Here is a 19353-nt window from a genome sequence, read left to right on the forward strand (position 1 = left end):
GGTGCCTGATAGAAAAAGGTCTGGATATGTTAAAGAGATGATGTTAGTAACATGCATATTAAAGACAGTTCTGGTGATGACTCAGAAGGAAGTGAAGAAAACTGTAGGGAATGTTTCTATCATTGTGGAAAACATGCAATGTCATGAAAAGATGTTTGTAGAAATAAGAACTTGCCATGAGACCCCAAATCACATTAATCTGGGTGGCAAAAATGCCATCATAAGTGTTAAAGTGACTATATTAAGTGTTGAAGTGATCATATAGATAGAATTACATGTAAAAGGGATCATATAAATAAGATTAAATGTCTGGTAATAATAATAGATAGAATTAAAAAGGAGAGAATGTTCCAACGTGGGAAGCAGTCGATACAGCAGATTCAGAATGACAATCACTTTAAAAAGCACTCTGACCTCAGAATCAGCCCTTAAGACATTCTGGTCCGGCTGAAAAATCCATGAGAGCATTTGAGGCATAGAAAGCCAAGACACTGTGGCAAAGAAAAATGTCCTACATGAAGGATTTCTGTGAGAGAAACCACAGTGGAAAGAAATGGACATCAAAGAAGGACGTACTTTTATCTGAAGGGAGGATAGAACATCATTTTGCTTACGACCTTGTCTAAATACTGACAGAGATTGTGGACTCAAAAGGGTTCCAGAGCCTAGGCATCTCATGTCAAGAGCCTTGAGTGATCACTGACATCATACATAAGAGTGTTAATTGTTAAATTAACAATGGGGTCACTGCACTTATGTTCCATGTGGGATTTCTGTCCCGAATGAGTTGTATTATGAGAATTAACTGTAAAATTTGTTCTCAAAATGTTGTGTGTGTGTGAATATATTGTTGAAATCTTTATTTGGTATAGTTTTAGTCTACTGTGTATAAAGTCAATTGAAAATGAATCTTAATGGGGAATGGGACTGGGAATGGGAGAGGAAGGAGGAGGTGGGGTGGGAAGATTTACTATATTCCTAAACTTGTACTGTTGAAATTTGTACTCATTAAGTAAAAGGTTTCTTCAGGAAAAAATACTTTTGGGCTTTCTTAGGAGAAAATAATGAATAAGCTATCCTAAAATGAAGAGAAAGTGATCATTATTTTCAAGAAGCAGAAAATGTGAATGAATTATGTTCAAATATTAGATGAAAGTAGGATTTGTAAATGATGAACTTGAATATTTGGCTGAGATATTTCCAAGTACCTTCAGTACTTCACTTGGAATTTAGTGCTTATTTAGGAAGTTCAGGATGCCCATTTTTAATGCTGCTGAACCCCTGAAGACTCTGAAAACCTGCAATGATTTTGAGAATGATATACAAGCAGAATCACTGCCGATTTGTACTGAAGGAACACATAGGATGGAAGCAAGGAAGGTTATTAAACTTCTGGGATTCCAAGAATTGGAAATGCGCTGACAGAATAAGTCTTGGAAATGTGTGGACCTTCAAATTAAGGATAGTTAACTAAAAGGGTGCTGAGGGCAGCTGGGCCACTTACACGCATGCAGAGAAAGGCATGGAAGATATTAGTCCCTGATACCCCAAAACATCTTTACGGAAATGTTTTCAGACTTATGGCATTTAGAATTGTAAGAGAAAGCTATTTTGTTTTAAGCTACACAGTTTGTGGTAATTTGCTTTTACAGTCCTAGGAAACTTATACACAGGTATTTGCTTTACATGTGGGTTAAGACATATTGAGAAGTTTAAGTAACATCATTATGGTTGCACAAGTATTAGATTATAAAACAATATTTTGCTCCCATGGAGTCTGATCCAGAGAAGTAATAAGTGAATGCCGTCTCTCAAGAGAGAGTGCAGTCTTTTAGCGTATTCAGTGCATACATAATCAATGAATCATTCATTTCATGGTCATTCCAATGCTTCTGATGCAAATTTCTCAGGCAGGCACAATCCCCACAGGAGCTCCAACATGTATGTGACCAATGTACAAACCCTAATAGCACAAATCAAAGATTGCAAAGCAATCTCAACTACAAATGGCACCACTTTTACACAGTTACCAAGCTAATAGCTGTATAAAGACTAAAAACCAGGAGGCAGTGAATATTTTATAATCAACATTACTAGGTTTTCATTGGTAGTATAAAATAAGGCAAGAAGCTTAAAAAATATGCTGCAGTAGTAAGATATGAAAGTTGGGTGGTTCCCATTGTTCTGATCTTAAATGAGTCAGTAACTAGATTTTTACAATGACCCTTATTATACCTTTAAAGTATACAATTAAATATAACCCATCAAGATACAATATTTGATTATTTTACTACATGGTGATATTACCTAGTTAATGTGTTTTTTTAAAGTCCATTTGGTAGACATTATCAAGATTGAATCAATTTAATGATGAGGAAAAATTAAAATTTTCAATAACAATTATAAAATCTTTCAATCAGATATATTTGCATGTAATAGCCAATCTATGCTAGCAAACGCTAGGACCTTCTAAGTCAATAGCATTTAATGATATATATTTAATAATTTTAAACATACATGTATATTTTTAAGTTAAAAAAACTTTTAAAGACTGTTGCTCTAAACTCCACATTTTGAATTGAGGAAATGTAAACTAGTGACACAGAGTGGGCATTTGCTCTGGTGATTAAACTGTTGACTGGGATGTCTATGCCCCATATGATTCAACTTGAGTTCAATTCCCAACTGTAGCTCCTAGTCCAGCTTGCTGCCACTGCAGACCTTGGGAGGCAGCAATGATTGCTCATGGAGTAGATTTCATTCCACCCATGCATGAGACCTGAACTGGGATTTTTGCCTCTGACCTTTTCCCTCTCCAGGTCCAGCTGTTGGGAGCATTTGGGGCATGGCCCACTAGATGGTAGCTCTTTCCCAGTCTGCCTCTCTTGTTCTTCTCTTTCTATCATCTCTCAACCTCTAAAAAAAGTGCTGTATATAAGTAGAAGATCACCATTCGAGATCAGGGAAACATTTTATCAGAATGAAGAAACTTAATTCTCTCTTTTTTTTTTTTTCCCTAATGTAGTCAACAGTTTCTACTTCCTTACATCTGCAAGCTCCAGTGTTCATTATAGTGATATAAAAAATATAAAAGTGGCTTTGTAATTTCAGTTAATTTTATCCTTCTAAGTAAGCAGCCTGCATTTTTTAATGTTTTATTAGCTAAAATATACAAAGGCAGAATAATGGAAGGGCATTAACGTGTAGAAAAAATTGTTCTTACATACTTGCCTAAATTATGTATTTGATTAAAATTGCTACAACAGCCATGCCTTTCTAACCAGTAAAATGAATCTCATGCATCAAAGTAATGACTAGACCTTTAACATGATATATTGTACAGTACAATACCTGTAGAACTGAGTGAGGAAAGCATAATTATAAAGGAAGTGTGTGTTTGAGGAAACAACTTTTGCAATTAGAAGCATGCATCTACGAAATGCCAGTATTTCTTTGTTTGCTCTGTGTATTTTTAGTAACCAGTAATGTTGTTATAACAATTATATGACATTATAAACTATTAAATAATAAAATTAGGATTCTTCCACAAGGAATACTTTAAAGTTAACAATCTCGGATCACATTATATTTCTGATTCAAAAACACAACAACTAGCCTGCTCACAAGCTAATGGTAACATTTTTTCTAAACCTAATTTATGTATCTTGCTAAATCCATTGTTTTTCACCTCCGCAGCAACTTGATTCTACAGGGCTAGGGATAAATATTGAAAAAAATAATTTTTAAATGTGCTAGCCTCTCCAGAATCTATATTGTATTAATGTTGCCTTCTCCAAATATGTGGTTGATCCATTTTAATGACACATTGAATGTTATCACATGCTGTCAATGCATTACCAAAGGAAAGGTCTTAAAAAAATTCTATCAGGTCAAAGAGAGCAACTCATTGAAAAAACAAACAAAAAGCAAACTACCAAAACAAAACTCTAACTAGCATTCCCTGAGATATGGAAAACAGTAGGCAGAAGAGGAAATAAAGTATTTTAAAGAATAAATTTAGATATAATCTGTCAATGTGATAAATTGGTGATAGATGTAGTCAATTGCATTAAACATGTCGCTCCCCCCCTTCATGGAGGAACGACACTAAACCCTGCCTAGGTTTCCTATCCTAGTCACGGCACCATTATGTCGCTCCCCCTCTTCGAGGAGGAACGACATAGGACCCTGTGCTGTTCTTTGGTCTGCTCGGCCCTTCCCGGGTTTGCTGCTGGTTCTTCCCGGGTTGGCTACCGTCCCTTCCACCTCTGTGGAAGGGCGGTTCCCCCTGCCACTTTCCCCACTTCCGCGGGGGAGTGGCACACCGCCGGCCAGCTCTCTCGGGGGCTGCTCAGATGTTCCTCAGGTGTTCTTGGTGCATGTTGTCTCTCTCCTCCTTTATAGTCCTCTTCCACCAATCCCAACTCTGCTACCCACACGCTGAGCACGCTGCTCTCCTCCAATCAGGAGCAAGATCAGCTCCTGCAGCTCAGTCAATCAAATTGGCGAGAGGCAATTGCGTAGAAGCTGTTTCCTCCTCTCCCAGTGCCATATTGTGGGAGAGCAGATGCATAGAATAAGTCTTAATTCGAGTAACTTAGTCTAGTCCGAGTTGCTCCCCACAAAACAGGCCAACTTCTTAGATCACAAGCCTCCACACACAAGAGCAAATATCAACCCTGTAATTACTTTCAGATTTATATTGTACCTGAGGGCTACAAAATGCTTTCAAAAACATAAGTTTTATTATAATTTTAATGTTTACAATAGTCTTTTTAGATTAGAAGTTAAGAATTCCTTTTTCCTATTATTTAAATTAAAAATATAAACTTTTAGGAGAGAAATGTATCTCACTTAATAGCTGAAGTATAATAGTTTAGAGTCATTGCTCAATACCAGGTCTTCCAGTGCTGAAATTTTCTCATTATCCTAATTTGCAGCCATGGGCATGATACTACTGTCTCTGTAGTATTAATGGTAAACAGATTAATGCTTTATAAGGACATATTCAAAAGGCCTATATGTTTGTAGTTTTTAAAATTTGGGGTATCTATTTTTAACTGACAACCCCCAAAAGATATTCTTTCCAAGAGAGAATAAAAATTCTATTCATTCCAATAAAGGTTGACAGATTTTTGAGATGCCAATTATGCATAAAAATAATATCCAAATAAGCATATTTAGGAGACATTCAGAGCAAAGCCTTCAGGATTAGAAAAATTGTCAGTAGCCAAGTACGCGGTAATAGAGAGAAAGGTCATCTCTGTTTATTGAATGTGGATTGCTATTTGAAAAGTGCATTTAAAGAAAGCAATATTGAACACAATTGAAAGAGTCTATACCTGTAATGAACTTATAACAAGCTCATGAGCATAGACCCGAGGAAAATAAAACAACATATCCACAGAATTCATACTTGGAAGCAAGTTGGCAAATATGAAAAAAACATAGGTCAGATTAACTGCTATTGTTTTATTCATACTTGGCTGTGGATATTTACCTAATCCAAAGTAATGAGAAAATTGGAAATTTTGGCTTCAATTTTACTCCTGTCTTAGTGACCGCCAATAGAAAAAAATAGCCCAACCTGGATCTCTAGGGAGAATTTTATATCAGTGTACACATTATGCCCACCAGTCCTGTGATATTTCCCCTTGAATGAGCCATTGACTTTCCAAATTCAAAAACTGTATTTTAAACTAATTATTCACACTAACACTCCAGAATATCTCCTAAGATTGCACATTTTAGTGAAAGGCATCATTATAATCCAACCTACTTCCTGAACTACAATCCTGTGTCAACCCAATCTTCCAATACCAGTCATAACTAAGGTGTCACCAGTTCCTATCTACATGTTCTTAATAGTTTAGATTCCACTGACTCCATCAAACTATTATTATGTCAGATAATATCATTACTGTATCCTGTTTAAATTAAAATAATATCTTCCAACCCTAAGCTTGCCATTTCCCTCTAATTCTATACTCAACAGTAAAAATGACTTTTCTCAATCCCAAATTGACTAAAGCATTGTCTAGTTAAAATCTCTTTCCTCATGGTCCTCTGCCTGAGCCTGACATAAATAATGTTCCATCCCATGCTTTCCTATCCATTGTCACCCTTCACGGAGGAGAGAACTTCCAATTTGACTATGACCTTGTCCAAATAAGATTGGAGTCGGCGAACTCTCCACACTGTCTGCACACTACACCTAAGCCATATAAAAGCTTCCGGTTTGTTCTGGCTTACAAGGCCTTTGTATTATCCTTCCCTCCACTTAAAATTTTCACCATTTCACCTCTTCCATTTTTAGTAACACACCAAAATAAAAACTGGCTCTTTCTCTGGCAAAACTTTTTTTTTTTCTCTGTTTATTTATTTATTTACTTGACAGAGTTATAGACATTGAGAGAGAGAGAGAGACAGAAAAGTCTGCCTTCCATTGATTCACCCCCAAAATGGCCACCACTGTGCTGGAGCCAGGAGCCAGGAGCCAGGAGCCAGGAGCCAGGTGCTTCCTCCTGGTCTCCCATGTGGGTGCAGCAGCCCAAGTACCTGGGCCATCCTCCACTGCCTTCCTGGGCCACAGCAGAGAGCTGGACTGGAAGAGGAGCAACTGAGACTAGAACCCGGCACCCATATGGGATGCCAATGCCACAAGCGGAGGATTAACCAAGTGAGCCAAGGCACTGGCCCCCTTTTTCTATGTTTAGATTAGACTCCATGCCTGAAGTTATGTTGATAAGAACACCTTTGGGATGCAAAACAGATTATGTTTGCCATATTTTATGCAATCAAATTCTGAGATTGAGATTTTATTAGGAGACAGACAGCATATGATCCAATGGAGGGTAAGAAAGGGGGCAGCAAAAAAGCCTCAAACAGCATGCCCTAACAGCTGACAAAGATGATGAGCAAAATGCCATAAATAAAAATTAGAAAGAAAACTGAGTCTATGTGATCCCTGTTGAACATGGTGGTGGGAATGGGAGAGGGAAGAGATGTATAATTTGGGACATGCTCAGGCTGACTTGCCCCAAGTGGTGGAGTTGGAAGCATACCAGGGGATTCCAATTCAATCCCATCGAGGTGGCATGTACCAATGCCATCTCACTGTTCCAGGTGATCAGTTTCAGTTCACAGTTGGTCATGGTGGAGGGACTGGGAGTCAAAGGGAGCACATAGACAAGTCTAGTACCTGCTAACGCTAACCGATGGAGTAAATAAAGGGGAAGTGATCCAACATGGGAAGTGAGATACTCAGCAGACTCATAGAATGGCAGATGTCCTAAATAGCACTCTGGCCTCAGAATCAGCCCTAAAGGCATTCGGAGCTGGCTGAAAAGCTCATGAGAGTATTTCAGGCATGGAAAGCCAAGACACTCTGGCAAAAGATCTCTGCGAGTGAGATCCCAGTGGAAAGAACAGGTCATTGAAGAAGGAGGTACCTTTCTCTGAAGGGAGGAGAGAACCTCCACTTTGACTATGACCTTGTCTAAACAAGATAAGAGTCGGAGAACTCAGAGGGCTTCCATAGCCTTGGAAACTCATGACTGGAGCATAGGGAGATTACTGATGCCATAGACAGGAGTGTCAATTGGTAAAGTCAACAACAGGAGTCACTGTGCACTTACTCCTCATGTAGGATCTCTATCCTTAATGTGCTGTACATTGAGATTTAATGCTATTACGAGTACTCAAACAATATATTTCACTTTGTGTTTCTATGGGGGTGCAAACTGTTGAAATCCTTACTTAATGCATACTAAACTGATCCTCTGTAAAAAAAAAAAAAAAAAAAAAAAAAAAGAAATTATCAATTCCCAACTTGACTCTCACTGGGATTAAACATGACAATAGGTCTGCTCTGATTTCATCATCATTTAAAAAAAATCATCTATTATTTTTCACTTTATGTTTCTGTGTGGGAGCAAACTGTTAAAATCCATACTTGATGTATACTAAGCTGATCTTCTGTATATTAAGATAATCGAAAATGAATCTTGATGTGAATGGAAGGGGAGAGGGAGTGGGAAAGGGGAGGGTTGTGGGTGGGAGGGACGGTATGGGGGGGAAGCCATTGTAATCCATAAGTCGTACTTTGGAAATTTATATGCATTAAATAAAAGTTAAAAAAAAAAGAACATTATTACAGATAAAAAAAAAAGAAAACTGAGTCTAGCATATATATAAGATGATATTTAAATCCCAAAAAATCATCTTGGTGATAAAGACATTCCTAAAGGGAATGCTGACAATTTTGTGAAAAAAGTATCTGGAATTAAAATAATTGGTTATGTAAAATTAAAATACATAACAGGAAAGAGGGTGATAGAGATTGAATCCAATTTCCTGCTTATGCAGACTCTGGCAAGCAGCAGTGATGACTCAGGCACTTGTATAGCTGGCACCCTTAGAATATTGGAATTAGCTTCAACCTTACCCCAGTTGTTTCAGGCACTGAGGGAGAGAACCAGTAGATGAAAAATCTGTGCCCTTCTGTCTCTGTCTCTGTTCTTTGTCTCTCCAATCCCCTGCCTCTCTAATTAAAAATAAGATGTTAAAAGAAAAAATCTAATGTAAAATGCTGAATTAATTTCATTTATAGAAATCCACTTACTATTTTAAAATAGATGAAATCTCTATAGTATAAAGGTTTACAAATCAACAGGTTTATTAAAGTAATTAACAATCTTTATTTTAGTGATTGTATAGTATTGCCAATTATCATAACATATCAAGATGGAACTCCTCATCTTAATTTTATGGTTAATAAATGGAGTCACATCAAAGTCATTAGCTCAAATCATACGACTATTAAGTAATAAGATAGAGACTTCACAACTTAATCTTACTGAGAGTTCCTGAGATCTGCAGGTTATTTTTACAAACTTCATGGTACAAACTCAAATCATAACTGGATGTTCCTAAGGGTATATTGTTCATCATAATTTGGGCTCAAAATATTAGTCTATGTCACCACATTTCACCATCATTTCCCCCAGAGGACAATTTTTTTTTTCAAATATGTGAGCATAGTGTGTGGAATGTAATGTAACTGACATTTTTAAAGCATATATTTATTTTTTTATCTTTATTATTTTTAACCTAATATTTTTGTGCTATACTTTAGAAATCTGAACAGACAAAAAGCATCAATTGTCACATTTTTAATACAATAGCCTTTTTTCTAAATAGCTTCTCAGAAAAGCAATGATTTGAGAGGATAAGTTTATGTCTCATGAAGATTTCATGGACCACCTCATAAATATCTATTGTTGAGGTTTGACTTTCTAAGATTAATTGTGTAATGATTTAATTCTGTTTTCTTAGTTGTGTTTTGGTTTTCTTTTTGAAAAACAATCAATTTATTCATTTGATAAGTGACAATAGAATTTAAAGGTTAATCTGTTGTATGTTTTAAACCATATTCCTTCAGCAACATGGATAAAGAAACATCACCCTGTGAAATTTCCATCATCTTTACAATGCCTAAGAATAAATTAACTATCACTATTCTAATTCCAACAAGGATAAAAAGACATTGCTGGGTTTAAAAATCAGTGTCGATCACTATATTCTTATGATATTCTATAAAAACATGTATATAACTCAATCTGGTCCATTTATAATAATTGCATTAGAATTTATGATTCTACTGCAATTAATATATATGTGCGTGTTTCCAGTTTCTTTCACAAGACCAGTTAACCATTATAGTTACCTGTCACATCTAAAATATTTGGACTTATATTTTAAAAATATTTAATAAATGCAATACTTATTAAATTGATATTTACCTTATTTTTCAATCATAGAAATTTAGTATGAATAGGACTATAATACAAAAATAATTTTGTGAAAAATAATATACCTGAAAATATAAGCCAAATATTTGTTCATTATCAATATGTCATTTAATTCGGACTTCCATTGTTTATAAGTATCTTAAGTATATTTAGGTGCTCTGTGTTTTACATGACCTTACCAACAATATCATTTGAATGGTAGAAATACATATATAAAAGCATATATTAAATTTATTAAGTAGGAAATTGTGATATGTCTAATTGAATTGAAAGTCGTGTTTTTAAAAGATTCTTAATATTGAGGGTGAAAAGTTCATGTTTACTTTGGTGTGCAAAATAAACACAATACAAACAATCTTATTTAAATTCCTTCTGTGTTTGAAGACATAATGACCCTTTTATGGACAAGGGTAATTTCTATACCTGCTTTTATGTCCTTAATATTTTTCCCCTTATAGAAATTTTGTTCAGTCTGTAATCTACAATCTATTATAATCTATTATATTCTCAATATTTCTACCCTATAACTGTTTTCATCAAAATATTAAAGCATTAAAATAATATATGCTCATCCATTATCAAAATAATCCTGTTAACCTATATCGGTTGGACTTTAGCCATCGTTCTAACTCTTAGCTAGAAAGACAGATATTTCATTTATTTTGCTTTTTTAAATACCCTGTTCAATAATTTATTGGCCTTAACTCCATCTAGTAACTTTATGCAGTTAGCAGTTCCACACTGAGTAAACTTTGAGAATAGAGAAACAGGTATAAGAATTTAAATTTAATTTTTGGAATTATGGAAAGGGAAAAATGCCTCCTATGGATAAGGTATAGTATGAAAAGTCAGGAGTAGAAAGTATTGATCTGAAAATTCCAAAATTTAAGAACAAAGGTAGAGAGCTAGACAACTGACTTGAAAAGTAGGACCCAGTGCTGGGAATGGACAAAAGGCTAAAATGTCACACAAAGCAGAAGTAAAACAAACTACACAAACATGAAGGTTGTGAATAACCTTGTTGACAAAGATTACCAGTAGAAGGTTTCATTGCTTTGAAAAGTGGATATATGGGTGGTGAGAATGCAGACAAAACATTTTTATGTTTCTATTTCAACAAACGTGCCTGAGATAAAAAAAAAATTGCAGAAAAATAGCTATGGTATACACGTTTAAGGCAAAGTTGTATTTCAAAATAGTGATTTTTACATAAAAATAAAGAAATATGCACACACAGAGTATATTCATAGTGTCAATTTTCTACTACTTTATTCAGTTTTATTTTCTTTATTTTTCAGTTTGTTAACTTTTCTCTGAATTTTTTGGGTATTGGTATCACTAATTTGGAAAAATAATTCCAACTGTGTCTTTTTCTTATACTTCTTAGCTAATGTTTACTGCTCTTTTTCTCATCTAATATATCAATAGCATTTTATTCTTTTTACTTTTCAAAAAGTTTAATAAAATCTTAAGTCTGATGATTGTATTTAGTCTTAAAATTCAAATAATAGATAATTTATGTATATGATATCAACCTAAGATAACATATATGTTTATTATTAAATGTTTTGTTTCAAACTGAATATATTTGAGTTAATACTAGCAGTTAAGTAAACAAGGTAATGAAGAATTAAAACCTAATTGAACTCTATAAATAGAAGCCTAAATAATCAACACAGGTACTTAATATAATGGATAAAAAGCAAAGCCATTTGACTATTAATTCTTCATTCAGTTATCAGAAAGATGTAGGCTGATTTTTAGACACACAATATTAACCTTTAATCTATTACTGCTTTAGTGGCAAAGGGACCTCAATAACTCAAATTCTTGTAATATATGACACTACTATTTAAATAAGGATTAGTGAGTTTAAAACATCAAGGTTAAATTACTATTTTTCACTAAAGATTTTGCATTATATATACCATATTTCCACATACTATTCTCTAGATAGCAGTAGAAAAAGATTTTAGTATTTTAAAATCTAATGGGCTACAGTTCAAATATACAGTTTCATAGAAGTTAAATTTTCCTTGTACCTATATTCATAAAAATTCTGAATGTGAACATTGCTTCAAATAATTTATAAGCTTGGAATGAACAGCCTACTCTGATCATTTTCATTGAATCACTGATTCATACGCAGAAAGCACATTGCAAATGAACAATCATAACATTAAAGCCTCATCATAACTATTGTTTTTCAAATTTTTGAAAGCCAAATAGAATGTAATTTCTCTGGATTTACCTGTCTAGAGATGATAATTTTAAATTTAATCTCAAGGTAAAATGTTAAAACTAGAAAAAAAAAGAAAACTTCAGGAGACTACTTTAAATTTTATTGAACAAGTTAAAATATTTATTCAAAAAGTAATAACATTACTGGGACTGGTGTAGCAGTGCAATGGTTAAGATCATACAAGAGCACCAGCCCCAGTCCAGCTGCTATGCTTCCAATACTTCTTGTTAATGTGCCTGGGAAGGCAGCAGAAAATGACTCCTGTACTTAAGCTCCTGCCACCTTGTGGGAGATCAAGATAGAGTTCCTAGATCTTTGTTTCAGCTGGCCCAAACCTGGCTGTTGTGGCCATTTACCCATGAACTAGAAGACCAATGATGTCTGTCTGTCTGTCTGTCTCTCTCTCTCTCTCTTGCTCTGCCTTTCAGATAAATAAAGAAATTTTTTAAAGATTTATTTATTTATTTATTTGACAGGTAGAATAACAGACAGTGAGAGAGAGAGAAAGGTCTTGCTTCTGTTAGTTCACTCCCCAAATGGCTGCAATGGCCAGAACTGCACCAATCCGAAGCCAGGGGCCAGGTGCTTCCTCCTGGTCTCCCATGTGGGTGCAGGAGCCCAAGGACCTGGGCCATCCTCCACTGCCTTCCCCGGCCACAGAAGAGAGCTGGACTGGAAGAGGAGCTACCGGGACCAAAACCCGGCACCCATATGGGATGCCAGTGCTGCATGCGAGGATTAACCAAGTGAGCCATGGTGTCTGCCCCAAGAAATTTTTTTAAAAACTAATAAAATTACCATCAAAATGAAGTGCTCTGATTGTCAATACATTGTTCAAGCTGACAAGTCTTAGATGAATCATTCCTATTGCTAAAATGCTTATCAGGTTACCTACAGTACAGATAAAAATATTCTTTGCACATATACTTTTTTAGGACTATGTGAATCTCCATGAAAATTATATGAAAAAGTATGGTCTCAGTAGGCTTTGAGATGCAGCAGATTAATTGCTGTTTGTGAGGCCAGAATCTGATATCAGGGTAGCAGTTTTAGTCCTAGCTAATCTCCTTTTAATCCAGCTTTCACTTCATACACCTCAGACGGCAATAGAAGTCACCCAAATCATGTGGTATACCAGGATGGAGCTCCTGGATCATGGGTTTGTCCTGGTTTAGGCCTGGCTGTTATGGTCATTTGGGGAGTGAACCAGTTGTTGAAGATGTCTCTCTCACCATCTCTCCCTGTCGCTCTGCCTTCCAAATAAATAAATAAAACTTTTTATTAACGGCTTAATTTTTTAAAGGGTTAGATTTTTCATCCATTCTCTATGTATCTCAAGTGGGATTTTTAAAAATAAATATTTTCATTGTCACAGTTGTTGTTTTTTTTATTTTAAAATTTAAACATACTTATAGCAAGTCATTCTTGTCACAGTTTTAGAAAGAACAAGCTGAGACAATAAGAGAAATAGTTTCAAAACCAGTATTGCCCAATGGCAAGTTGCCAAAATGGCCACCAGTTCTGCGCTTTTCCCTGCTGTGTTCATATCTTCCTCTGTGAAACTTTGCTTCTTATTAGCACCGTATGAATTTCCTTTGTTCAACGACATGTTAACAAAAAATGACAATAACAAATGCTTGTAGAATCCTAACACAGTGAAATGTGTCCGCGTTCTTGCTGTTTAGGGATCCCTGCCAATATCATTAAGAGAAGAAGAGAGGAGAGGAAGGCTGGCCTGTTGAAAATGAAAGATAAATGGCCCAGGCACCTCTTAGAAACACAGCTGCCCTAATAGTAGGCAACACACTATGCACCTTGCAGAGCGTGGCTAAATGCAGTCAAAAACCAACTCACAGAACTAAAAGGTATAAACTGTTTAGTTATTCACTAAATGCTTATTGATACCGAAGTTGAAGTTGGCACCAGGAGTGAGGTGCTGCTATAAAAAAAAAAAAAATCCTAAATCATTTGGCAATGAGTTTATTTACAATTTTAAAAATTCAAAGAGATTTTTAGCACAGAATTGCTAATATTCAATATAAAATAAAATAATAACAAATGAACAATTGAGCTACAAAAGCAGGAGTGAACTGCTATGACAAATGTGATAGACAGTGAAGCCTATTACACAGTCGTAAAACTACTAGTAAAATTGCTCCCTGTTGTAAATTAGAAGATGGGAAACAAAGGCATAACATGCCTGTGTTTTCATGGAGTCCATCCCATGGATGTCTAGGACAAGCACAATAAAGCACAGAAAAAGAAGTGTGGCTTACTGGAGGGGGTTGGAAATTTAAGCTCCTTCTCAATCCCCATCTTTCTGGTCAGAAAGTGCAAATGGCCTCAGGGTGAAGATCAAATCAAAAGTGTGCCTGGGATACACATTTAGAGCAGTGAATAGCACAACTTCTCACTGAGGGGGGAAAAATCCTAAGGCTTTTTAACAGCAGACTCCTCACCCGAATTAGAGAGAAGTTTGTCTTAAAAATAAAAGAATGTGGCCAGCGCCGCAGCTCAACAGGCTAATCCTCTGCCTAGCGGCGCCTGAATACCGGGTTCTAGTCCTGGTCGGGGTGCTGGATTCTGTCCCGGTTGCCCCACTTTCACGACAGCTCTCTGCTGTGGCCCGGGAGTACAGTGGAGGATGGCCCGAGTGCTTGGGCCCTGCACCCCATGGGAGACCAGGAGAAGCACCTGGCTCCTGCCATCTGATGGGCGCGGCGCAGTGCGACTGCCGCAGCGCGCCGGCCGCGGCGGCCATTGGAGGGTGAACCAACGGCAAAGGAAGACCTTTCTCTCTGTCTCTCTCTCTCACTATCCACTCTGCCTGTAAAAAAAAAAAAAAAAAAAAAAAAAAAAAAAAAAAAAAAAAAGTGAATGCAATTTTTAGGGTGAAGAATGGGCCTAAATGGGAACTTTTTAGTTATTGTTTAATTTATTTATCTGAGAGCCAAAGTTACAGAGAAAGTAGGAGGAAGAGAGAGAGAAAGGTTTTCCATCCTCTGATTCACTCCCCAAATGGCCACAACGGCCAGAGATGGGCTGATCCAAAGCCAGGAGCCTGCAGTTTCTTCCAGGTGTCCCCACGTGGGTGCAGATGCACAAGTACTTTGGCCATTTTGCTTCTTTCCAGGCCATCAGCAGAGAGCTGGATTGGAAGAGGAGCAGCCAGGACATTAACTGGTGCCCTAATGGGATGCTGGCATCACAGGCAGATGCTTAATCTACTATACCACAGTGCAGACCCCAAATTTCAATTTTTTAGAAAGTTGTCATGCCAAGCCACCTTGCACTTAAAAGGACTGAGATATTTCAGCACTATGACAGGTCTCTGGGATTTTAACTCTGTTCTTGGTAGACAAGATTACGAAGCTCTTCAGCTACAAAAACAAAGCATTTCTTTAAGAAAATGCTTCTCTCAAACCGCAGAGTCTTTTGCTAAGAAGAATAAGGAGCTAGATGTGAGGTTTTCAAACATATTGGTAAGTATACGTTTTTATTTGCATAAAAATGATTTGGACCTCAGATTTTATTTCTATGCTTATAACTTATTATTTACCAATTATATATGACATTGTAAATTATAAGTGTTAAATTATTTGATTATTAAATGAGCATATTTTATCTGAAGTACAGTGCTTTTCAAAACAAAAAATGTTTTTTTGTGAAAAAATAGCATTGTTTTATATTTTGTGAATATAAATATTGTGAATATAAATTTCTATTCAGTAGGAAAATAGGTCAGCTTTTATATCCTTTTCAGCTAATTGTGAGTATACTTCTCTCAAAATACCTCAAAGTAATGTGTTCATAAGATCCACTCTGTTAACTTGAAATTGGATCTTTATCGTACAGTGGTCATTTGGGCATGTTTGTAATTGATATTCAAATATTTTAAATGATGACACATTTTATTACATAATATAAAAAATAAGATTTGTGTAATGTCACCTATGTATTTTTTAAAGGTTATGTATTTTGGGAAGTTATCAAGCTCATGATCAAGGATACAACTTTTCTAAAACTCTAACACGTGGTTTAAAGTTCAAATATTGTGATTGGCTGCAAATATTGTTATTTTTCTTCCTTGAAGTTACAAATTCCCTTCATGTATTTTCTAAAATAATATTTATTTTATTTAGTCAAGAGAAAGACAGAGGCAGACAGAGAGAACTCCCATCTGTAATTCTACTCCCCAAATTCTGTCAATGGTTCAGACTGAGACCAAGAATGGGAAGATCAATAGAATTCTCCCAATAAGTGGCAGAGACCCAACCACTGGTCCATCTCTTGCTGCACCCCAGGGTACACACCAGCAGGAAGCTGGGACCTGGATCAGAAATGGAACTCAAACAAAGGCACTCTTATCTAGGATTAGGTGTTCCAAGAAGCATCTTAACCTCCAGGCTAAATAATACCCTTGCTTCACGCATATTTTTAACAATATTCCACTCTTAATAGCCATAGTATGTCAATTATCTCTTCAAGTAAAAATAGACTCCATTCACAAAAATGGTCTAATTCAGCTTGGGGTTCAATCATGTATGTACTTTCCTCAATCTAAATGCCACACTTTAATAAGGAGTGGATGTTCTTTGTATGTACTTCCCACTTCCTAAGAGTACATTATAACATTGGGAAGTCAGGCATTGAAACATTAAATTAAAAAAAAAAAACTTTTATTTTATCAAGATGTTCAAAGTGAAACTGGCTCTTTTTTCTTTTTTTCCTATGAATGTGTTGTGCTGACATCCTCCTAGTACATTTCATGCCACCACCATCCTTTGTGCTGATGGCCCAGCAATCATACTCATCACTGGTTTTGTATCATCATTGCAAATGTGATAAGAATAGCAAAGCAATTAAGTTATCCAAGGGAGCACCTTTCAGAATGTTAAATTTGGGAACCACGCCTAAGGAAGTAGAGAAAACAAAGAACTTAAAGCCACTTTGAGGGAACAGAACTGAGATCTATTAAAGGAAAATTCATGTTCCGGAGTGCAGCATAGTAATATATTTGGAATAAGTAAAAAAAAAAGTGACTTCTTTGTGTTTCTCACCATTATGCCACTTTTTTTTTTTTTTTTCAGGGAGTTGGGGAGAAGCGTGGATTTTTGTTGTTGCTTTGTTTTGCACATAAGCTCCTTTTGTCGCACCACTGTGCACTTAGTATTTTATGTGTATGGGGGATTATTTGCCTTTTTTTATTCATAAGTTGCCTCATCCAGAAGAGCAGAATACAAAATGCCAAGTCAAAATATCATAAAGATCATCAGCTCTTGGCTTTAAGCCTGCTGCTATGACTGAAAGACTCAATGGTGGTTCTCAAAGGGTGTGACTCTCCTGTGTGTCGTGGGGCCACAGAAAGTTTGTTGCGAGAGAGCCAGGAGGGAGACTATAAATCCTTTTCCTTCCTTCATCTGCATGTTTTTTCTCATGCTTCTGTGAATGGGAACTTAGTTTGATTTCATGTTGAGCCTTTGCCTTGCTTTGGCCAAAAAGTTAATAGCAAATAGGATGTAAGAAGAGGGTGCAAAAGCAACTGCAGAGTCAACCTTGCCTTTTTTGTTGCTGGTGTGAACTTTTGGAATGATAGTGTATAAAAGATCTCAGGTTGAGATATCCATGAGCAGGGACTGTAAAACTCAGTTTGTCTTGCTGAATGGCAGCCAATCCCAACTGAGTGGCAGCTGAACATAAAAACCAGCTTCCTCCAGAGGACGAATCAGCCTGAGCCTAGGGAAATTCCCCATTCTATAATCCAAAATTAAATGGATGTTGCTTTCATTCACTATACTATATAATGATTTGGTACTCAACCAGAGTCAGTAGACAGATATTGTATGCTCCATCTTCATGAAGTATTACTTGTTCTTTAAACATAATTGTATTATAGTTTGCTCCTGTGATTTTCTCTTTTCAGAATATACTATGCTTTTCTCTACCTTATATGGTCTTACTCATTCAATATCCTATAGTATTCTTTTTTGTCTCCATTTATTGTATTCTATTTAATGGAAAATCCATATTGATTGATTTATAACTGTAGCATAACCATATATAATGAAATCTAAGACAAAGAAATTAACCATTGTCGCTCCCCCTCTTCGTGGAGGAACGACACAGGACCCTGCGCTGTTCTTTCGTCTGCTCGGCCCTCCCCGGGTTTGCTGCTGGTTCTTCCCGGGTTGGCTACTATCCCTTCCACCTCCGTGGAAGGGCAGTTCCCCCTGGCCGCATTCCCCACTTCCGCAGGGGAGCGGCACACCGCCGGCCGGTTCTCTCGGGGGCTGCACGGGTTCCCTTAGATGTTCCCCATAGATGTTCCTGGTGCATGCCGTCTCTCTCCTCCTTTATAGTCCTCCTCCGCCAATCCTAACTCGGCTGCCCACACGCCGAGTACGCTGCTCTCCTCCAATCAGGAGCAAGTCCTACAGTTTATTAGTTGAACTGGAGGCAGCTGTGCGGAAGCTGTTTACTTCTCTCCCAGCGCCATATTGTGGGAGAGCAGATGCATAGAATAAGTCTTAATTCCAGTAACAGTCTAGTCCGGTTTGCTCCCCACAAACCATATGATTGCTAATGAGATTAAAGGCAATAGTTTAAAAATTAACTATTTAATACTGATTTTCATCTGAAATATGCAGGACATATACACATAATTTCAACAAAATTAAATTAAAAATGAGAATCTCTTTCAGTATACAATAAATCAATATATGAAGAATTGCTTTTTTTTTGCCTGATGATAGAAGCTACAGAATTTTGCATATTAGTATAACTACAAGTACTCCTTTATTTTTAAAGGAAAACATAAGGATCCATTATATTAATCTCCTAAGTTATTTTTACTATCATTGCCTTTGCTATTATAAGGTTGTTACTGTTAGGGTTTTGTGATTATGGTAACTCAGCGTTGTTTTACTTTCTTTGGTTTGTTTTTGCCTTACTGATAATGTGTCAACTATGTATGTGTAAATATATCTTGCTTAACTTAGAAGAGACTGTATTTCTATAACATCTGCCCAGAATTGGAATTATTTTATTAAAAAATGTAATATATTGTCATAAAACTATGTAGGTATTATATTTTTATTGCTCTGTCATGTTGCTATGCATCACTAAAAGATTTGACTCCTTGGAAGTTTGTGTCATTAATTCCTTTTGTTATCAAACATAATAAATCTATAATATAAAAATATGTATGTAAAAACCAATAACACAGTATTATTTGTTTCAATGTATTATATACCTGAAATATTAAAATGTTAAAATAGTGTACATTGTGTTTTTTCGAAA

The 19353-nt window shown here is 36.1% G+C and overlaps 1 protein-coding gene across 7 annotated transcripts in view; it reads right to left on the minus strand.

Moving 5' to 3' along the window:
* CDH12 (cadherin 12) overlaps positions 1-19353 on the minus strand; it is a 1101741-nt gene that overhangs the window by 639360 nt on the left and 443028 nt on the right. The gene's annotated exons all lie outside the window — the stretch shown is intronic.

Source organism: Oryctolagus cuniculus, chromosome 14, assembly GCF_964237555.1.
Source record: "Oryctolagus cuniculus chromosome 14, mOryCun1.1, whole genome shotgun sequence".
Taxonomy (NCBI): domain Eukaryota; kingdom Metazoa; phylum Chordata; class Mammalia; order Lagomorpha; family Leporidae; genus Oryctolagus; species Oryctolagus cuniculus.